This window comes from Schistocerca cancellata, chromosome 9 (assembly GCF_023864275.1).
Source record: "Schistocerca cancellata isolate TAMUIC-IGC-003103 chromosome 9, iqSchCanc2.1, whole genome shotgun sequence".
Taxonomy (NCBI): domain Eukaryota; kingdom Metazoa; phylum Arthropoda; class Insecta; order Orthoptera; family Acrididae; genus Schistocerca; species Schistocerca cancellata.
Genome location: NC_064634.1, coordinates 232,631,728 through 232,656,235, shown reverse-complemented (window position 1 = coordinate 232,656,235; position 24,508 = coordinate 232,631,728).

Below are 24,508 nucleotides of genomic sequence, written 5' to 3'. Positions count from 1 at the left end.
GCATTGATTGTTGTGCTAATTAAAATCGAGAAGAAAAATAAAGAACCTTCCAAAGAAAACATAAACAGTAATAGCTTTCACTGACAGAGAAAAGAGTATCCACGTTTTTGTTAAATGAAGGAGGGAGAGAACGCTTAAAGTTAAGCTGTGTCTAAAGCCGATTTAGTTTCGTAAAATCAGAACGTGAATTGAATAAAAGAATGAAAGATTTACGTGATGTACAAAATACACTGAGGTAATAAATCGTAGGATAGTGGTATGTACATATACAGACGGTGGTAGTACTGTTTATACAAGGTATAATAGGGAAGTGCGTTGGCGGACATGTCATTTGTACTCAGGTGATTCATGTGAAAACGAGTCCAACGTGATTATGGCCACACGGCGGGAATTAACAGACTATGGACGCGGAGTGGTAGTTTGGGCTAGATGCATGGGTATTCCATTTTGGAAACCGTTAGGGAATACAGTATTCCGAGATCCACAGTGTCAAGACTGAGCCGAGAACACCACATTTCAGGCATTACCTCTCACCATCGACAACGCAGTGGCCGACAGCCTTCAGTTAACGGCCGAGAGCAGCGGCGTTTGCGTAGAGTTTTAAGTGCTAACAGACAAGCAGCACTGCTTGAAATAAACGCAGAAATCAATGCGGAACATACGACAAATGTGTCTGTTAGGACAATGCAGTGAAATCGGGCGTTAATGGGTTGTGGCAGCAGACGACCGATGCGAGTATCTGGGCTCGTTACCATGTAGGTTGTACCCTAGACGACCGTGTCCGGATGTCACTTGGTAAGAGCTGATGGTAGTTTTCTAGTGTGTCGCACACCACATGAAGCGATGGATCCAAGTTGTCAACAAGGCACTGTGCGAGTTGGGCCGGCCGCTGTGGCCGAGCGGTTTCTAGGCGCTTCAGTCCGGAGTCGCGCTGCTGCTACGATCGCAGGTACGAATCCTGCCTCGGGCATGGCTATGTGTGATGTCCTTAGGTTAGATAGGTTCAAGTAGTTCTAAGTATAGGAGACTGATGACCTCAGATGTTAAGTCCCATAGCGCTTAGAGCCGTTTGAACCATTTTTGTGCAAGTTGGTGGTGACTCCATAGTCATATAGGTTATGTTTACATGGAATGGACTGGTTCCTCTTGTCTGCTTAAACTTAGCGGAAATGGTTACGTTTTAACACTTGGAGATCATTCGTAGCTATTCACGGACTTCATGTTCCCATACAAGGATGGAATTTTTGGGGATGGCATTGCGGACCTATCACTGGGGCACAATTGTTCGTGACTGGTTTGAGGGACATTGTGGACAATTTGGGCGAATGATTTCGACATCCAGATCATCTAACACAAATCCCGTTGAACGTTAATGGGACGTCGATTCGTGTTCAAAATCTGGCACCGCCTACACCTTCAACCCCAAGGACGGCTACAGAGGCAGTATGGCTCAGCATTTTTGCAGGGGACTGCCAGGACGTGTTGAGTGCATGCCACGTCGAATTACTGCTCTACGCCTGGAAAATGGAGGTCCGACACGACATTAGGACGTATCTCATGATTCAAAAAACAATTCGGCAAAGTGTGAAAGTAGAACTTTACGGAACATTTGAAACTGCGCATGAGGGCCAGTGAACCGTTACCGAGGGAGATCGATAACACTGGACTCTATGAATTACAAGTGAGATGAACATTATTGATTTCCAGTCTTCTTAGACCTGATTAAACTGACTGAGAAAATTGTGTGGAAAAGGAAGTCACAAAGTGACAATGTTTAGTTCAAGTAAACATGTGAAGGAGATGTCCTTAATAGGTACTAAAAATGGCTCTGAGCACTATGGGACTTAACTTCTGAGGTCATCAGTCCCCTAGAACGTAGAACTACTTAAACCTAACTAACCTAAGGACATCACACACATCCATGCCCGAGGCAGGATTCGTACCTGCGACCGTAGCGGTTGCGCGGTTCCAGACTGTAGCGCCTAAAACCGCTCGGCCACCCAGGCCGGCCCTTAATAGGTAATATTGTAGATAAATTCATAGTTGATGTGAAGGCGATGCAGATCCTCCTGCATTTCAGTACAATTTTCCATTGTTACAACCTCTCGATATACCACAGAATCATCCGCAAAAAGCCTCAATGAACTTCCGATGTCACCCACAAAGTCATTTATATATATTGTGAATAGCAACGGTCCTACGACACTCCACTGCGGCACACCTGAAATCACTCTTACTTCGGAAGACTTCTCTCCATTTAGAACGACATGCTGCGTTCTGTTATCTAGGAACTCTTCAATCCAATCACACAATTGGTCTGATAGTCCATATCCTCTTACTTTGTTCATTAAACGACTGTGGGGAACTGTACCGAACGCCTTGCGCAAGTCAAGAAGCACGGCATCTACCTCTGAACCCGTGTCTATGGCCCTCTGAGTCTCGTGGACGAATAGCGCGAGCTGGGTTTCACACGACCGTCTTTTTCGAAACCCATGCTGATTCCTACAGAGTAGATCTCTAGTCTCCGGAAAAGTCATTTTTCTCGAACATAATACGTGTTCCAAAATTCCACAACTGATCGACGTTAGAGATATAGGTCTATAGTTCTGCACATCTGTTCGACGTCCCTTCTTGGAAACGGGGATGACCTGTGTCCTTTTCCAATCCTTTGGAACGATACGCTCTTCTAGAGACCTACGGCACACTTCTGCAAGAAGGGGGGCAAGTTCCTTCGCGTACTCTGTGTAAAATCGAACTGGTATCCCACCAGGTCCACCGGCCTTTCCTCTTTTGAGCGATTATAATTGTTTCTCTATCCCTCTGTCGTCTATTTCGATATCTGCCATTTTGTCATCTGTGCGACAATCTAGAGAAGGAACTTCAGTGCAGCCTTCGTCTGTGAAACAGCTTTGGAAAAAGACATTTAGTATTTCGGCCTTTAGTCTGTCATCCTCTGTTTCAGTGCCATTTTGGTCACAGAGTCTCTGGACATTTTGTTTTGATCCACCTACCGCTTTGACATAAGACCAAAATTTCTTAGGATTTTCTGCCAAGTCAGAACACAGAACTTTACTTTCGAATTCACTGAACGCCTCTCGCATAGCCCTCCTCATACTACATTTCGCTTCGCGTAATTTTTGTTTGTCTGCAAGGCTTAGGCTATCTTTGCTGTGAAGTTCCCTTTGCTTCGGCAGCAGTTTTCTAACTCAGTTGTTGTACCACGGTGGCTCTTTTCCATCTCTTACGATCTTGCTTGGCACATACTCATCTAACGCATATTGTACGATGGTTTGTCCACTGATCCTCAACTCTATCTGTACTTGAGACAAAACTTTTGTGTTGAGCCGTCAGGTACTCTGAAATCTGCTTTTTGTCACTTTTGATAAATATTTTGTTGTAAATATTTTAAAGTAGCATTTGCGTTATTTCTGATTACTATTTGGGATTCAGATTTAGGCAAACTTTTTAACTAAAATAGTGTTACCACTGAAAGTTGCCAGGATCGAGCCAGCCTGCTGGTTTAAGAGCACTAATTATTCACTCGAGATATACACTGAGGTCACTATAGTCATAGGGATAGCGATACGCAAATATACACACGACGACAGCATAGCGCATTCAAGGTATAAGAGAGCAGTGCGTTTGCGGAGCTGTCATTTGTACTCAGGTGATACATCTGAAAAGGTTTACGACGTGATTAGGGCCGCACAATGGGAATGTCAGCTAGAGCTAGACGCATGGGACATTCCAATTCAGAAATCGTTAGGGAATTAAATTTTCCGGGATGTACAGCATCAAGAGTGTGCCGAAAATAACAAATTTCAGGCATTGCCTCTCATACACCACAACGAACTTCAATAGCTGCACTCGCCACACGCTCTTGAAAAGGCGTTTCCCAAATTTTGTTTTTAAGAACCAAATCATTGATGTATAGGGAAGTAGGCTACTTCATCATTTGGATCTCTAGGAGTCAGTTAGAACCACATTCTATGCATCTTCTTATTCTTTGACGCTCTCTTAAACAATTTTTCCGGTTCATGGAGATAAATTCTATCTATACAATTAACTGAAGGCAGTTTGTTTATTGCCATATGCGTTTCGCTTAAATTAGTTGCATAAACGGAACGTACCTCCATGAATTTTGAAGCAACTAAGGAACGACGGAAATCAGAGAGAATGAGGAGTTTTTCAGGTGTTTTTATAGATTTGTACAATGTGGTACCACCCTCCATTTCTAACTCATATTCTGAAGCATAAAATCCAAAACAAGGCGTCGATGTGAATGAGAATAAAATAATATAATGTGACATTTATGACAGTTTACAGGACAGAGTCTATATCCTATCATTATCATCCATTCATGGAAGCACGTGGTCAGCGAAATTTGAGCAATATTGCATACTCTAACCTCACTTTTCGGTACTATGAACAATAGCATGCCTGTGTCAGCTGCTAGCCGCTTCAGGTTCGTGCCGCTGTGGCGCTGCATTGCGAATGCGCGTATCTGAGGTAGATTGCATTTGAGTGGTTAGCGCGAGGACAACTGTCAACAGCGTCTCGGTTCGCTAGAACCGTTCGGCATCGCTTCCGAAATACTTACAGAATAATGTTGGGGATCTCCTTCGAAAACAGGACTGTGCGTGCACCGGCATTGTGTTCTTTCAGTAGAGATGTCACAGATCATCGTCTGTCCTAGTATACAGAGCAGACAAGTTTCCAAACGCCACGTTCTGTGAAGAGTTGTGGACGTCAAACCACTTAGCGCCTAGTGGAAGTTTCACTGTCCATTCCCTTTTCGTAGAGGCTCAAGACAGTAGCACGTGAACATTCGACCAGGTTCGCTGTTTTCGAGACATTCGTTCGCAGGCTGTGCGCAGTAATATTAATCTGTTCTCTGTCAAAGTCAGTAATCTCAATCGATTCCCCATTTTCAGTCTATATTTTCGCTAGGGAGATCCCCCGTCCGTGTCTGCCCCTCTAGCATATTTTGTTACCGCGTCATGTGTCCGCAACGCTACCAGACGGCACCCAACTTCACGGTGGGGAGTGGTTATATTTCGACTGATCAGTGTATATGTATATCCTAAGCTATCTTTTCCTTGTCTGTGTTCTGTATTTATAAAGAAAGAAGTTGTGATTTGACGTTCAGAAAAATTATTTGTTTTATTTTCTCTTATCACACATTCTTCTGCATCAGAACTATGACTTCCTGTTAATTGAGTGGCAGGTGGGAGAAACATTAGAGGTTCATACCCGAACTACGGATTTTTTTGGGAGAGCTTCTTCTCTCCGCACTTCCCTCCTTGTTTTGTGTTATGGCCCAAAGTGGCATTTCAAAGTAAGAATGTTTTTCCATTTCCGCTACTGAAACAACAAACTTTCCCGACAAACGTTTCAATGTCCCCGTTAGTCGCTGTTTCTGTACTTGATATAGGTGATGTCCCACAAGCAGTTCTTCATTTGAAGATCTTCAGTTAGTTCGAAATTAGTTTCAGTCGTGCACACATATTCGAAAATATAAAATAAAACCACGCTAGACGACGGCGATAGTACGGATGGCTATGGTTCAGACTGAATCAAGCTTCCTCCGAACACGTCAACAGTTGCAGTGTTGCGCGCCTTTGTTTCACAGAATCCCCTTTAGACACGCAATACACTCTGAGGACATGTTCCGGCTCTGAAGAGTAACAGTGCCGACTCGAAGTCGGTTAAGCCGTGCAACATTTGGGTAAGGGTGTCGACTACGGTTAAGGGAGGCAAGTCCTGTGAGACACCTCTATGTGAATTGTGTACACGGTGTTCGATGTGTGATCGTATTTTAACTGGTCTGTATCAGACCACCTGAGGCGGAAACTGGGGCTAGCCCAGTATTTACCCAAACGACCAAGGGAAACAGCCTAACAACGACCTGGCCGATGCATAAACCACGATTGTTCAAAAAAGGGTTCAAATGGCTCTGAGCACTATGGGACTCAACATCTGAGCTCATCAGTACCCTAGAACTTAGAATGTTTTAAACCTAACTAAGGACATCGCACACATTAATGCATGAGGCAGGATTCGGACCTGCGACCGTAGCGGTTGCGCGGTCCCAGACTGAAGCGCCTAGAACCGCTCGGCCACAACGTCCGGCCCAATATTGTTGATCAGATGCGTGGATTCGATCCAGGTCTCGTGCATCTCCCAGTATGCAAGCTAGCTAGCTGTGCGTTATGATACGACCTGGTCTTACGAATGTAACAGTAAAACTGCAATATTGAGACACAATTTTCGTTGTAGTGATGTACTGGCTGCGCACAAATTCGATAGCTTTCAGACGAATTTCCGCTAACCAAACGACCCATCCTATTTCAGAACAAAGGGTTTCCTTCGTCTCGTAATGAACCGCCACGTTCTTCGAAAGCCCTTCGTGTGCCGTATACAAAGGCAATTCGAGATTATTGTGAGCGGGGCGACTTATTTACGTAGAAGTAGCTTTATCAGATGGGTCGCGTAGGGCGCTCTATGAAATGGAACTCGTGGGGGATGTGCAGGCGCTGACGAAGTTAGGTATGAATGGCGGCCATCAGGGCCCTTCATAAACGAGATTTGCGCAGACGGCGGCGGCGGACGGCGTAGCGGATTCCGCCGCCCCCTGCCGTCGGCTCAGCATCCCTCTTCCTGCCAGACCCTGCCAGAGCCAGAGCGGGCCGCACACTGGGTGGCGTCCGTTCGCGAGGGGAGCTGAGAAATGCGCGTCCGGGAGGAGCTGCGGGAAACGTACGCACTGTTTTCGGACTTAACCGTCTTCCCACACCGCACATTCACTGCATCAGTAATTAGGAATCTTGGTACAGGCTGGTACAGAGAAACGGGAAATAAAGAAAAATTCGTTGTCAGCGCGGGGGAAAGGTGGAAGTCGCATCACTCTTTGTGCGACTCCTTGCTATTCAGTAATCGTAGAGCACTGAATTGGTTTACGGCGTGCAATTCAAGTGAAGCCATTTTACAAGAATGGCGATAATCCAATTGTCGCTCGACGGGAATTGTGACACAACCACAATTTAGGACGTCATTGTCGCGTTCCATCAGGCCACGCCATCAGCACCATGGGTGAGAGCTTGGAGGTTGTGGGTCCAAACCTAAAGAAGAGTCCATATGACGGCCAATAAACTCAAAGAATCTCAGTAAACATTTAAGCAACTCTGGCGTCGATTGGAAGCAGCTAGAGTTGTAAAATTACTATAGGCAACTGTACACGTTCGCAAGTAAGCGTAGATTACGGTAGCTTTACCAGCAGACTCGGTGAGTTAGGACACTATCCGCGTTACCTATACGTTAGGTGTGTTGCATATACTCGGCGTTTCCTCATTTCAATAGCTTTCTTTACGTAAGCGACCAGTATTTTACTACACTCCTGGAAATGTAAAAAAGAACACATTGACACCGGTGTGTCAGACCCACCATACTTGCTCCGGACACTGCGAGAGGGCTGTACAAGCAATTATCACACGCACGGCACAGCGGACACACCAGGAACCGCGGTGTTGGCCGTCGACTGGCGCTAGCTGCGCAGCATTTGTGCACCGCCGCCGTCAGTGTCAGCCAGTTTGCCGTGGCATACGGAGCTCCATCGCAGTCTTTAACACTGGTAGCATGCCGCGACAGCGTGGACGTGAACCGTATGTGCAGTTGACGGACTTTGAGCGAGGGCGTATAGGGGGCATGCAGGAGGCCGGGTGGACGTACCGCCGAATTGCTCAACACGTGGGGCGTGAGGTCTCCACAGTACATCGATGTTGTCGCCAGTGGTCGGCGGAAGGTGCACGTGCCCGTCGACCTCGGACCGGACCGCAGCGACGCACGGATGCACGCCAAGACCGTAGGATCCTACGCAGTGCCGTAGGGGACCGCACCGCCACTTCCCAGCAAATTAGGGACACTGTTGCTCCTGGGGTATCGGCGAGGACCATTCGCAACCGTCTCCATGAAGCTGGGCTACGGTCCCGCACACCGTTAGGCCGTCTTCCGCTCATGCCCCAACATCGTGCAGCCCGCCTCCAGTGGTGTCGCAACAGGCGTGAATGGAGGGACGAATGGAGACGTGTCGTCTTCAGCGATGAGAGTCGCTTCTGCCTTGGTGCCCATGATGGTCGTATGCGTGTTTGGCGCCGTGCAGGTGAGCGCCACAATCAGGACTGCATACGACCGAGGCACACAGGGCCAACACCCGGCATCATGGTGTGGGGAGCGATCTCCTACACTGGCCGTACACCACTGGTGATCGTCGAGGGGACACTGAATAGTGCACGGTACATCCAAACCGTCATCGAACCCATCGTTCTACCATTCCTAGACCGGCAAGGGAACTTGCTGTTCCAACAGGACAATGCACGTCCGCATGTATCCCGTGCCACCCAACGTGCTCTAGAAGGTGTAAGTCAACTACCCTGGCCAGCAAGATCTCCGGATCTGTCCCCCATTGAGCATGTTTGGGACTGGATGAAGCGTCGTCTCACGCGGTCTGCACGTCCAGCACGAACGCTGGTCCAACTGAGGCGCCAGGTGGGAATGGCATGGCAAGCCGTTCCACAGGACTACATCCAGCATCTCTACGATCGTCTCCATGGGAGAATAGCAGCCTGCATTGCTGCGAAAGGTGGATATACACTGTACTAGTGCCGACATTGTGCATGCTCTGTTGCCTGTGTCTATGTGCCTGTGGTTCTGTCAGTGTGATCATGTGATGTATCTGACCCCAGGAATGTGTCAATAAAGTTTCCCCTTCCTGGGACAATGAATTCACGGTGTTCTTATTTCAATTTCCAGGAGTGTATATCGTCTTAAAACCAGAAGCGGTGAACTGTCTCGAAAATTGAGGATATATATATGGGGCTGCGTAACTTATGTAACATTTTTGCTCTACGTATTGATCCTCTTGTTTGTCTCTCAAAAATAAACAGCATTCACAAAAAAAATTGTCTGTTTCTAATTTAGGTTTTATTCAAAAATCTTTGATTCATAGTGTGAAACAGAGGCATCTGGAGTGAAAACAAAAGTAAAAGAAATACTTACGTGTCACGTAGCGCTAGTAACAGCAGTTTACTCCAAAAAGTATAAAATGAAAGGAAACGCGAATCAAAAACATATCAAACAGCCATTCAATATTTCGTCGAGCTTATATAGAACATTTTTCTCTTACTCATCAACAATTTCCGCACTTGTCAATAATAACATGAAACTCCTTGCTTTCACCATGACGACGAAAGTTCCATTGAGTACAAAATAACAGCAATAATTGCATAGTCGTTTTGTTTGTTTGTGCATGTTAAGTGTACTTACATAAAAAGTTTTTGCTTTGGTTACATAGAAACGCAGAAGTTACACGATTTACTAATATTCTTACTTATAAAACGTAATCTATGTTTTGTGGGTATGAAAAATACCTAGTGGGCTAACAATGAACGATGTGCGGTTCTAATTATGTGGAAAACAAATGAACAAATAAACAGAAAATCAAAAGAACTTCCGTCGGTTCCCAGTTACTCCTTCAAAGATTCATTTATGTTTCTTTCCCTACCAGTGCTACTAATACTACCTGTAAACCCACTATTTTCGATGTCATTTATGAAGTGTACCGAAACTATGGAACCGTAGTTTTGGTAGAAAAAGTGGTTCAAATGTCTCTGAACACTATGCGACTTAACTTCTGAGGTCATCAGCCGCCTAGAACTTAGAACTAATTAAACCTAACTAACCTAAGGACATCACACACATCCATGCCCAAGGCAGGATTCGAACCTGCGACCGTAGCGGTCGCTCGGTTCCAGACTGTAGCGCCTAGGACCGCCCGGCCACTCGGGCCGGCAGTTTTGGTAGAGCGCAACTCTAGAAAGGACCCACGACTAACGGTCAGGAAACACGAGGTAGGTAAGCCTAAGCCAAACAACGGTCTGTCAGACGCTACATGCCGATGTGAAGTTTCAACGTTACAACAATCAAGTTTTACAGGACCTGAAACAACCGGACGACAAGGTACGATGACGAATCCTGTGAAAATTTTTTGGGTAATATTAATGACAAGCCAATGTTTATTTCATATTTTTATATCGAAGCACATTCATTTCCATTTAAGTAGCATTACAGATACTGGATGTAGGAAAACCAACGACAACTGCTGTAACAGCCATTTAACCGCATGAATCTTGTTCCTTAGTGTCCCCTTCAACTTGACGTGTGAGGAGTCTTACTTCTTTCAGCATGAGGGAGAGAAACCAATGACAGTGACATCTGAACGTAATAAGGAAATGCTCCAGTCTTTTGCAGCAAAATGATGTGAAAACTTCCCTGATATTCATGATCGTCGGCTTCAGGAAAGTGGAGACACGGTTACTACTGCAAGAGCATTCACAGAAGTTCCGAAACAGCGCTTAGGCATTCATCTAATTTCATGGCTTTCTGACATTCACATGCCTTCAAGATCACGAGATTACTCAGAGAGCGAATTTCCACTTGCGGGATCGCTTCAGAAGCGAAATGTAGACCAGTTGTCCAGCTACTGTCACTGAGTTGGAAACACAGGCTGAAAAAGGTATCTCTGCAATTCCCATGTACGCGTTTCAGAACATCATCCAAAACCTCAGCATTCTCATCCAGGAATATGTATGTTTTAATGGCCATCATCGTGTCGACTTTACATTTAGAATGCAATTTTTTGACTTTAACGGCACGAACAATTGCTGAGTGTTTTTAAAAATAATATTTCTTTCTTAATTTTCTTTCTTTTTAGAGAGTTAATTCAGATTTTACCAACCTTGTGCCACCTTACAGATAGATCACTTTATTTACTCGACTTGCTGAAGTCGTATGTTCACATGATGGCGAGCCTATTTCGTGTGATAGAGAGTACCTCTCGTAGAACCTTAGCTGTGAACTGTCTAAGTTATTGCTGACAAGCAGTTTCTTACCGAATTCAGTGCGTCTGGAGTACTGTTTCAGTTACTCGACTGGATTCATGACCTCCAGCCAGAAAAGACACAGTCCATAGTAACTGACGGGATGTCTAGTGCTACAGGCCTCCTTCCGATTTTAATCCAAATAAATGCTTTAGGAGACAATCTGTGGAGCTCTCTTTAACTGCAGATGATACTCTCGTTTACTGTCTAGTAAAGCCATCGTAATGTTAAGATAAAACTCCCAACCTATTTAGACTAGATAACTATGTGGTACAAAAAATGACAGTTGGCTCTAGACAATAGAAAGAATGAGGTTTTTCATGTAACTACTAAGAATTCCGTTAAATTTCGGTGACGCGATAAATCACACAAATTTGAAGGCCTTCCATTCAAATAAGTACCTAGCGAGTACACAAACAACTGAAGCTGGAACGATTACCCAAATAATATTGCGAGAAAGGTGTATCATACACTGCGTTTAATTGGCAGAAATCTTAGGAGATGCAACAAATGTGCCGTAGAGACCGCGCCTGTTCGTCCTCTTCTGGAGTATTGCTGCTAGGTACGGGATTCTTACTACATAGTATTGACAGAGAATATCGAAAAACTTCAAAGAAAGGCAGTTCCTTTTGTATTAACACGGAAACGGTGAGGGAGTATAATGGATAGGCTACGCAAGTGGGGTGGCAATCATTAAAACAACGGCGTTTGTGCTTGCAGTGATATCCTTTCACGAAATTTAAATAGTCGCCTTTATTCTCGGAGAAATGACAGTAGTAGTAAAATAAGAGAGCTCATAAAGAAAAGTGTAGATGTTCATTTTTTCCTACGTGCTATTTCTGAATGGAATGGCCGAGAAGTAATCTGGAAGTAGTTCTATGATCCATCCGCCATGCACTTAAGCGTAACTGCAGAGTGGTCATGTAGATGTAAATGTAGATCGCAGACGAATAATGAACAGATCACAAAGATCGCATGTTTGTAGAGTGAGGAACACGTTGGATATGGACTAACAAGGTTTCTTCACAACCTTTGAGCGATTAGTTTGGAAGTCATAGCGTAGTGCAACGTAGAGCATTGTATATTGTTGTCTAACGAAATTTTATAAAAGCCAATCATGTGTGTCTGCTATGTAAATGGCCGCAATGGGACAATACCTGGCCATGATAAAGCACCCAGATGAGTGAAATCATGTAGCACACAAAATTCCACTTTCAATAAAACTTTTTTGTATCGAGAAACAAAGTGAGGATTTACGCTGACAGAGAGCGTCTTATGAAGCTAAGTTAGTAAAAACACCGTGAGGAAGACCATTTGCAACAGTAGCCGAAACGCCAGAGAAATTTGCGCACTCACAGAGCGGTCGTATACCCACGGGAATTTTATTGACGGTGACAACGGCTGCGTAAGCCTAAGCTTACATATTGGTGCTATACTGTTTTTCTGCCTGTTCCTAATACCACTAAATAATAAGGATGGCCTGAGCAAAGGTGTGTGAAATCGTGTGTTTTATTTTAATTTTAAGCGCTCTTTACGGTGAGCAGCTGCTAATCTGTGCTTGTTCACTGACATGCAAGAAAATGTATGGTATAAATTTAGCTGGTGGTGGGCTTCGCGTCTATTTTGGATACAAAAAAGCGTTCGCTATGCTACAAAAGAACTTATTCAAATAGTTAAGGGAGACTAAACTGGAATTGTGGGGGGAACTGGAATAATAATAGGAAAAGGAAGAGAAAGAAAAATCGAAAGTGAAAATGGACTGGGGAAAAGGAATGAAAGAGAAAGGCGACAGGTAGAATTTAGCATGGAGCATAATTTAATCATCCCTATCACGTGATATAAGAATCACGAAAGAAGGTTGTTTAGATGGACGAGACCTGGAGGCAGCGGAAGGTTTCAATTTCATTACATAATGGTAAGACAGAGATTTCGGAACCAGATTTTAAATTGTAAGACAGTTAGAGGGCCTGATGTGTACTCTTACCACTGTTTATTAGTTATAAACTGTAGATTGCAATTAAAGAAAATACAGAGAGCTAAAAATTTAAGGAGATGGCACCTGGATAAGTTGAAAGAACCAGTGGTTGTTGAGAAATCCACAGCAAAAACTGGGCAATTACTAAATAGAACAGTGGAAAGAAAGACAGTATAAGACGAATGTGTAGCTTTAAGGGATGAAAGTGAAGATCAGTGAAGGTGGCAGAGGATAAAATAGGTAAAAAAGCCAGGATTAGTAGAAACTCTTGGATAACACAGGAGATACTGAATTTAATTGTTGAAAGGAGGAAATGTAAAATTGCAGCAAATGAAGCAGGTACAAACGTCTAGAAAGTGAGATTGACAAGAAGTGCAAAATGAGTAAGCAGGAACGGCTAGAGAGCAAATATAAGGATATAGAAGCGTACGCTGATCAGAAAGAACATTGTAACGACCTACCTCATAGTGGGTATGTCCACTTTTGGCACTGATAAGAGCGGCGATGCATCGTGGCCTGGATGCAATGAGGCCTTGGTAGGTTGCTGGAGGGAGCTGACACCACAACTGCACACATAAGTCATCTAATTCCCGTTAAGTCCTGGGAGGGGCACGATGAGCTCTGACGCCACATTCAATAACATCCTAGAACGATAGGCTTCAGATCTAGCGAGTTTGGGAGGCCGCACATCAATTGGAACTCGTCACTCTGTTCCACGAACAACTCCATCACACTCCTGGCCTATTGACATGGCGCTTAGGGAAGTACGATTGTCGTGAAGGGGTGTCTGCAACCAGTGTACGATACTCCTTGGCCGTCATGGTGCCTTGGACTAGCTCCATTGTATCCTTGGATGCCCACCTGGATGTTTCCCAGAGCGTAATGGAGCCGCCACCAGCTCGTCTCCTTCCTGAAGTACAAATGTCAAGTAGCTGTTCCCCTGTATGACGACCGATTCATACCTACCTATCGGCATGATGAGGAGCGAATCGCGATGCATCAGATCATGCAACGTTCTGGAATTGCGGCAACGTCCAGTGCCGATGGTCACGCGCCCATTTCAGTCGTAGTGGCACAGGAGAGGTGCTTCAGGCGATGTCGTGCTGTTAACATAGACACCCGCGTCGGTCGTCTGCTGCAATAGCCCATTAACACCAAGTTTCCCCGCACTGTCCTGACGAATACTCTCGTAGTACGTCCCACATTGATTTCTGCAATTATTTCACGCTGTGTTGCTTGTCTGTTAGCACTGACAACTCTATGCAAACTTCGCTATTCTCGGTCGTAAAGTGAAAGCCTTCGACCACAGCGTTGCCTATGGTTAGATATGCCGAAATATGGTGTGCTCGGCACACTCTTCATGCTGTGCATCTCGGTATATTGAGGTACCTAAGCATTTTCGAAATGAAATGCAAGGATGCATCTAGCTCCAGCTACTATTCCGCCTTAAGAGTCAGTTTATTAACGCCGTGAGGCCCTAACCACTCACACACCATTTCTCATAAATCACCTGAGTACACATGACCGCTCCGTCAATGCACTGTCCTGTTATACCATTTGTATACCGCCGTCAGTATTGTGCATCGCAATACCATCACATTTGTCAGCTCGGTGTAGTGGTCGCAACCTCCCCGCGAGGAAGCACCCCCACCTAAAGAGAAGGCCGCGGCACGTGCCTGTAGAGTCATCCATGTTAAACGCACACAGTTTGGAAGTAAATAATGCTACCTATTGGCGTATTTTTAAGATTAGCATTAGGATAGAGCTTACAGTTTTAAAAATGTGCTACTACTCCACAAATATTTCAAACAATAACTTACCTAAAAAAGTATATTTTTTTATTTACGACTTTTTATTGAAACTGTACTGCGCAATTTCTTAGAACATCCATTACAGTTGTTAACAACTGTACACTAAAGCAGGTCACATAAGTGTCTTGTTTCTCAACAGCTGTAACCATATAATTTGTAGAAAGAGAGACTAAACTGTGTACAAATATTTCTCAAATATGAAAGACAGTTGTAACTGATTCACATTACACCATTCCCTAATCTCATTAGAAACGTGTAACTGATGTATTGAGGATACTCTGTCAAGTCAGTTTGTTCCGTTCCTACACCATAAAGATATCCATTTATATTTTCCATGTGAAGAGTTCAAAATAAATTTCAAGTCAACTGAGGCAGCAAGCAGTTTGAAAAGATATGTACCATTCTCCAGGGAAACTAGTACAGGGTGACACAGAATAACGGTAAAGTTTGAAACGAGTAGTGGCAGCCCTGGGCAGGTGGCGGCACTGCAGGTTCGTGACATTTAGCAAGCAAACAGTGCGCCATTTCAGTATCATGGATCAGTTGAACAGACAACAGCGTGCGTTGGCCATAAAAATGTTTTATAAACACAGTGGTAGTTTTGTACCGTTGCAGATGGAGTTAAGACGATTTTATAATTTAGGACGTCGTGATGCCGTTCCGTCGAAATAAACGATAAAATATTGGGTTAATACCTTTGAGGCGACTGGATATGCCCTCAAGAAGAAACCAGCGGGACGACAAAAAAGTGTGCGTCCTCCAGAGAACATTGCTGTGAACCCGAGTTTGTCTTAAGGAGCCCACCGCGTTCAGTTCGTAAGGAAGCAGCAGTGGTTGGAATATCCTGGGAGAGTGTTCGGAGAATTCTTCATTTTAATTTAAAATTTCATCTGTACAAACTATAGATAATGCAACAATTGAAGGACAACGGTTACCGATTACGATTCTGTCAATAATTATAACAGAAATAAACAACATTGATTAATTTCTAAACAAGTTTTGGATGTCAGATGAGGCACATTTTCATCTCACATGTTATGTGAATAATCAGAACTACCGTTACCGGGCCAACACAAATTCTAATGATATGCATGAGTGACCTCTACGCGCTAGTAAAGTGACAGTATGGTGTGGTGTTTCATCACATGGGATTATCGGCCGTACTTTATCGCAAATGAACAGGGAAACACAATAAATGTCAATGCCGATTGTTACGCGGAGATGTTACGAACTTTCGTTACACCTGCATTGAACAACTTTACAAATGTTCAAGAAGCCTTATTTTAACAGGACGGAGCGACATCACGCACGGCATGGCAATCAGCGGCATATGTGCAAGAATTAATTGGTTGTGGGATCTCACAATTAGGTAACATTCCCAGGCCCCCTAGATCGCCAGATGTATCCATTTGTGATTTTTTTCTTGTGGGGCTACCTCAACGCCAAAGTCTACACGACTCGACAGACAACCCTCGATGAGTTAAAACAGAGAATTCGGGACGCAGTTTACAGTATTCCAGCTGATATGTTGCAGCGGTCAAAGAGAGATCTCAACAGCAGATTTCACGAATGTATTCGTACAGGAGGACGCCATCTAAAGGACGTAATTAAAAAAAAAAAATGATAGATGCTATCAATGTTTCGTAAATAGAAAAGTTGTAAGGTTTAAATTACTATAGGTACAATACCTTTCCGTCATCACTTTTAGTTTTATTGGATTATGGAAATGTTCACATTTTTCTGTGTCACCCTGTATTTACTGAGCTATCCCTATATTACGTATCTTACAAATGATATGTCAAAAGAACATAAAAGTATCAAATTCTTATGTAAAATTATCACATTTATAAAAATGTCATGCAGCTTCATCGCTTAAACGGTCATATAGGTTGAGAAACGCAACAAGCATTTCAGCGGAATGGAAACAGCGTCCTTGATTCAGGTAGGCCTGATAGGCTACTTGGCACCTCTCGTTGAACGAATATCGTACACTACTTGTAATAAGTAACGGCAAAGAATCGAACTCACAGCCATCAACAGCTTCAAGCGTCTGATCACTTCACAAATGAGTTAATATTATATATATGTGACATGAACACAGTAAGCGAGAAGAAATTTAGGAAAGGTTTGAAATTATTCTTAATGTTTGTGGGAAGTCGATAAGTGTTCTCATTATCAAACACGGGATGAATATAAAGCGAGTAATTTGTGCTCCATTTCAAGCAAAAGAAACTTTTTTAAGCTTCTCAATGACCATGAGGTCGTATGTCCTGAACTGTGTGTTGTAAAATGATGTTAATTTGCACATACCTTTATTGGTATACGTTGAAACTGTCTGAAAACTGTCTTACAATTGATTTACTAGTAATGAAGTAATAAATTAGAACGTCATGCCTGGTGCGGCAGTTTTACTACATCAACAGCAAAAATGCAGTAAGCGACAAACTTTTTTCCTTTCACTATTTTGCGGGAGTTGTCGGCGATAGATGTCGTAACGGTTTGAAATGATGTGTAAAATCACTAAGTGCTCTCATTCTCTTAACGAGTAGATTATGAGAGCATTTAAAATTTTCAATATCAATCAATAATCAAGCGAGTTGAACATCAATATCTGTTGCCACTGCAGGTCGTTAGATAGGCTACCAGTGACTGGTTGGCTTACAGGTTGGGTTGTTTGGGGAAGAGACCAAGCAGCGATGTCATCGGTCTCATTGGATTAGGGAAGGATGGGGAAGGACGTCGGCCGTGCCCTTTCAAAGGTACCATCCTGGAATTTACCTTAAGCGATTTAGGGAAATCACGGAAAACCTAAATCAGGATGGTTGGACGCGGGATTGAACCGTCGTCCTCCCGAATGCGAGTCCAGTGTGCTAACCACTGCACGACCTCGCTCGGTAGTTGGCTTACAAGATAGCGGTTATTGTAATGCACAGAGAGTTTCACTTTTCGTGTTATACTATTCTAGAGGTAGCTGAGAGGACGTATTAGATCAAGTTTTACATAGGAACCCAAGTCCGGGAACGTCATCCAGCGACGCTACAGAGCGTCCAAATAATAAGCGCTCGTGATTATAAATCTAAATCTATGTACATACAGGGCGATTACGTCATAATGTTAAAAACTTCCAAGGATAATGAAGAAAGATATATGTATCAATTTGAAGTAAGGGTCCCAGTATCCTAAACAAACGAGTTGAAAGTGATAAGCCAAACCCGTTCTAATGCCTCTGACAGTAGAATACATGCACCAGCACTGTTGTTGCTAAGATTGACGTGTAGGCAACTTTCAGAGATGCTAGTATGGTACCAAAACAAGAAAAATGACTAGTAGACGTGGGCTAGGAAACGCATGCCTTAAGAGCTGCCAATACTTGTTCAGCACAGGAGATGTGTTTCACACTAGAGCAGAACAACTAATGCTCATAACTCCTCAGGTATCCTTTCTAGACCCCATGTTTACCGAGCATTTTTTCTTGTCTTGGTCCATACTACCACCCCAGAAAGTAGCATACCCTACATTCTCAGCAACAACAGTACCGGTACATGTATTCCACTGTGAGAGGTACCAGCATGATTATCGCTTGTAACTTTCGACTCGTTCATTTCCGAAATTGGGACTCTCACCTGAAATTGATGCATTTATCCATTTCATTCATCCTTGAAAAATTGAATCATCCTGTATATATACTATACATGTGTAGTTATACTATACTTGTATAGTTATACTATATACCCTTACTTCAAATTGATATATTTATCTTTCTTCTTTATTATGACGGAATCACCATGTATGTACATACATTTAGATTTACAGGCACTATACAATATTTCTATGACGTTTCCAGCCATGAGTCCCTATGCAAAACTTGATCTGCTAAGTCCTCACCACAATCTCTAGAAGCATGTCACATGAATTGTGAACGTCCTGTAGACTGAAATTAGAATTATATTAATACCTTCAGCTGTTGACTGGCGTTGATATATATCAACGGGGACAGGTGAAAATGTGTGCCCCGACCGGAACTCGAACCCAGTATCTCCTACTTACATGGCAGACGCTCTATCGATCTGAGCCACCAAGGGCCCAGAGAATAGTGCAGCTGCAAAGACTATCCCGCACAAGCTCCCTGCGAGAACCACATTCTTACCTTGTATGTCTACACACTACTCTCGCAGTGTCGCACCCCAACACACTCATTACTCGTGGAAGACATTCTTACCAAGTCCCGTAAGAGTTCAGGGAATATGTGTGCACCCGCAAAGAAGTAGAAGGTCATGGCCGGTATTGCCAGAATTGTATACTTATATGGATATGGTGTCTGTTCGAACATGTCCGAATAAGTATGTTATCTTGAAATATAACTGTAGACATGTCCATATAAGTATATATGCTGTAGATTCGTCACGTACTGCCAACATGAACCACAGGTGGTTCTTTGTTATAGCCACTTGCGGCTTCTGAAGGTCTTTAGCAGAGAAAAGAAGTAGTCTGATATCCCACACGACAGGGGCTTATGTTATTATCTAATAACGAATCACCACTTATAAGGGGCAAGGATAAATCATGGGAAAACTTGTAAATGAGTAACTCTGTGATATCTGACTAGATATGTAGTGTTGAGGTGACGTTCTGTTGTGTACATAGTTCCGCGTAGTCAGCACGTACACAACTTTCCCACTAGAGCGCACCCCGCTAAGCACAACAGCGCAGGTGCACTACAAGATGGCGCTGCCTTAGAGACGGACCAAATTCTGCTTCCGCCGATCCACATATTAATATGTAACGCAGCGAATGAGATTACTGCTAACGTAGAACCTTTTCTCCTCGCGGATCACACTCGCGCAGTGATACCTGAATGTGCAGGGTATTATAACAAGTGTACAGACCTCCGATTAGTCAGTCTGCATTAGTCTGTACGAGTCTGCATTTATCTGCACCTGTCTGTACCAGTATATAGTCAAGTTTCAGTCTGCGCCCAATAAGATTACCATATTCCTGTACATAGCCATGAAGATAAATGATTAGACACTTAGTCAAGTATCACAGATATGTGAGAATAAGTTTAAGGTACCAAGACCAAAGGAACTTCAGATTGTCAATTTTAAACAGCATCCAGAATCAAGTTACGTAATGTCTATGCTTTTTATTATTTTAATAAATGTGTGTGAAAATTAATCAAGTACTGTTTAAAGTTGGTCACCGTCAATCTGCTACTCTAAGCGTGCACATGGCATTTCTATCGTCTGACCTAATGGCAGAAGATAAACACACCACTATAAGAGCACGAGACATATTGCTGACACTCGCCTACTTCGTTAGAGCGACAATTTAAATAATCTGATGGTGTGTGTACCGAAAGTCTTACAGTACGCACACCACACGTTCACCGCACGTTTCACGTATGATGATTGCGTCTGTTGGCAGCAGTACTCGCGCAACCAGGTGTTGCGGCTGTACGGCGACCAGGTCGGGACGCGCATGATGCAGCCCCAGGTGGCGCTCAGCGCGACGACGACCGCGTCGATCGCCCTGGGCTTCAACGAGTTCTACGGTGCGGGTGGGTCGGCCGATCTGCAAGTCGGTCTGAAGACCTGCTTGTCCATCAACTCCCTCTACCCGGGCTTCGGGGCCACCGGCGACTGGGCCACGCAGCCGAACGTCAGGATCAAGATAGTGCAGGTCAGTAAGCGCCTCACGCCACACCGTCCCTTCGCAGCAGGTAGCCTCAGTGAGCCGGTAACGTATACTGGTGGTAAGGCATAGAACGCCGGAGTCTGGCAGGGTTGAGAAGCTACGGTCGGTGGAGACTCGTACATGATCTGAAGGTACTCTTACGGAGTACCCCCCCCCCCCCCCCCAATGTCTATTTAGGGAAAACTGATTCCAACTTATCGGTTCGTCTGAACACAGTTCCTCATTGGACATGACCCCACTCGAGGTAGTATGTAGGTTGTTTGGAAATTCGCGTTACAGAATCCTAGGAGTCGTACAGGTAAGTCAGTACATAATACACTCCTGGAAATTGAAATAAGAACACCGTGAATTCATTGTCCCAGGAAGGGGAAACTTTATTGACACATTCCTGGGGTCAGATACATCACATGATCACACTGACAGAACCACAGGCACATAGACACAGGCAACAGAGCATGCACAATGTCGGCACTAGTACAGTGTATATCCACCTTTCGCAGCAATGCAGGCTGCTATTCTCCCATGGAGACGATCGTAGAGATGCTGGATGTAGTCCTGTGGAACGGCTTACCATGCCATTTCCACCTGGCGCCTCAGTTGGCCCAGCGTTCGTGCTGGACGTGCAGACCGCGTGAGACGACGCTTCATCCAGTCCCAAACATGCTCAATGGGGGACAGATCCGGAGATCTTGCTGGCCAGGGTAGTTGACTTACACCTTCTAGAGCACGTTGGGTGGCACGGGATACATGCGGACGTGAATTGTCCTGTTGGAACAGCAAGTTCCCTTGCCGGTCTAGGAATGGTAGAACGATGGGTTCGATGACGGTTTGGATGTACCGTGCACTATTCAGTGTCCCCTCGACGATCACCAGTGGTGTACGGCCAGTGTAGGAGATCGCTCCCCACACCATGATGCCGGGTGTTGGCCCTGTGTGCCTCGGTCGTATGCAGTCCTGATTGTGGCGCTCACCTGCACGGCGCCAAACACGCATACGACCATCATTAGCACCAAGGCAGAAGCGACTCTCATCGCTGAAGACGACACGTCTCCATTCGTCCCTCCATTCACGCCTGTCGCGACACCACTGGAGGCCGGCTGCACGATGTTGGGGCGTCAGCGGAAGACGGCCTAACGGTGTGCGGGACCGTAGCCCAGCTTCATGGAGACGGTTGCGAATGGTCCTCGCCGATACCCCAGGAGCAACAGTGTCCCTAATTCGCTGGGAAGTGGCGGTGCGGTCCCCTACGGCACTGCGTAGGATCCTACGGTCTTGGCGTGCATCCGTGCGTCGCTGCGTTCCGGTCCCAGGTCGACGGGCACGTGCACCTTCCGCCGACCACTGGCGACAACATCGATGTACTGTGGAGACCTCACGCCCCACGTGTTGAGCAATTCGGCGGTACGTCCACCCGGCCTCCCGCATGCCCACTATACGCCCTCGCTCAAAGTCCGTCAACTGCACATACGGTTCACGTCCACGCTGTCGCGGCATGCTACCAGTGTTAAAGACTGCGATGGAGCTCCGTATGCCACGGCAAACTGGCTGACACTGACGGCGGCGGTGCACAAATGCTGCGCAGCTAGCGCCATTCGACGGCCAACACCGCGGTTCCTGGTGTGTCCGCTGTGCCGTGCGTGTGATCATTGCTTGTACAGCCCTCTCGCAGTGTCCGGAGCAAGTATGGTGGGTCTGACACACCGGTGTCAATGTGTTCTTTTTTCCATTTCCAGGAGTGTATTTTGAATGGAAACCTGTGTCCGCAAACTTCGTCCTACGACGCCTTTAGATGTACAGTATGAACGTACAGGGTGATTCTGTGACGATGTTATAACCTTTCTAGGATGATGAAGAAGGATAAGTTTACCAGTTTGGGGTAACGGCCCGTGTACCGGAAAGCACGAGTTATAAGCGAAAACCGCTCTGATTCCTCTGACAATGGAAGGCATATGCTGGTAGTATTGTTGCTAATATGGTAAGGTAGACACGTTTCTTGGGTGGTAGAGTGGACCAACAGAAGGAAGAAATGTTCAGTAAATATGGGCTCCAAAATGCATACCTGGGGAGCTATGAGCAATTGCTCATCTTATCTACTGTAAAACACACCTCCCCTACTGAATAAGTCTCTTAAGGCATGTGTTTTAGAGCCCACATTTACTGGACATTTTCCCTAGTTTTCGTTCACACTACCACATCTGAAAGTTGCCTACCTTAAAATCTTAGAACAGCAGCACCAGTAAATGTATGCAACTATCAGAGGTATCAAAACGGTTTTTACATATAACTTTCGACTCGATAGTTTCCAGTACAAGCGCTCAAACTGAGACACTGATCCTTCTTCATCAACCTAGCAAGTTTGTAACATCATTACGGAATCATTTTGTATATACATAAGCTTATCGGCACTAGCGCTTACAACTTTGACACTATGTGGCGTCGTTGGATGAAATTTCCGGACATGGGTTCCTGTTCAAAATGTGATGTACTCAATCCCCTCTACAAGTGTAGAAATTTGTAACGGGAGTACACCAACATCTTGTATACTTGTTTCACTCTGAGTGATGAACCGAAGTACCAGGCAATACAGGGATACGCACGCCGTCACATGGACACCAGATCATAGTGTAACAACATTTCCCACAGTGACGAATCATTTTCAGCGTTAAAAGGAGCAATACGGGACAGAAAAGCAACCTAGGAGCGACTGTGGATCAAACACTGGACTTCTGGTTGTATAGTCTTGCATATGTCCATTGAACCACTTTTATTTTTAAACTTCTTTTTTCTTCCTGGCCTCTTTCCTTCTCTTTCTCTTTCCAATACCACACCACGAAAGTTCACAATTACGGGAACACTTTCCTTCTCTCGACTGTTGTCCTCAGAGCGAAATTCTGCGAAATAGGTGTGCAGCAATTTCACTCGAGATTCTAAGTCCATATAACTTCACTTCCAAGCCTCTCAGCTGTTAAAAATTGAGGATACCACCATGCTAATAATGTCATATGATCATTTTGTTGTAATAAATTATTGGCATATGTGTGAAACAAATTAATGTGAGAAATCTGTGTGTGTTGCTTGTGTGTGAGCCTAATGTTGAGGACTGCACATATGAGAAATCGTGGTACCACTGTTACGTCAGTGCTACACTGGCTTCCATCCTTCCAACTACAGTTCGTCGAGTTTGGCAATTCTAAGAATGGTTGCGCTGCAGTTGCTTCCTGGTCGTCGACTCGTTCTCTCTTACTTCAGCATGCAGGAGTGTAAGGCTATTCGTGGCCTAGTAAGATTTTGCCGTTGTGATGTAGCACTGACAGGTGGCAAAGGACCCATTGTTGGAATCTGATGGCCTATAACGAAGCTGTTTTTTGTGTAACTGTGAAGGGTCTAAGACGAAAATTAAGTGATGGAGTGTATACAATTGTAAATGTGCTGCATGTGGGAAAGAGTAGTGTCTCGAAAAAGTTGAATGCTATGGTCCACATTTCAGATGAACAACATACAGAGTTCGTCCAATGCAAACAAAATAGCTTTCTTTGTGTTTTGTTCCTGTGACCAAAAAGTGCGGTACCTGTTCATTATTTCGGTCACAGCAACTTATCACATGTGGTCTAATAGCGATTTTCACATCTTATTATTCTTTTCTGTACCTTTTTTGTGTGTCGAAGTAATTGTTAGATATACTGTAAACTGCAATGAAATATCAAAATTATACACATACATAAGTATACATACACAGACATACATATAGATACATGCATACATATATAGATTTACAAACACATACACAAACACAATTGTGTGTGTGTGTGTGTGTGTGTGTGTGTGTGTGTGTAGGTACAAACAGAGCAATATTCATTACGAACTGATCAGTCATCGTATTGGTATATAATAGAAGGCTTGAATACTCGTGACTGTGAATTAATGAAATCAATATCCTTCCTACAGTGATATTGTCTACTGATACCCAACAACAGATTCCTGTGACATGTTTTCACTTAAATAGGCAGCAGTTGGGATTGATGGATTGACCGTCCAAACATACAGAAATGGCGAGTTTGGATATAACATCAGGGGACCTGCTGGCTGAAAATTTA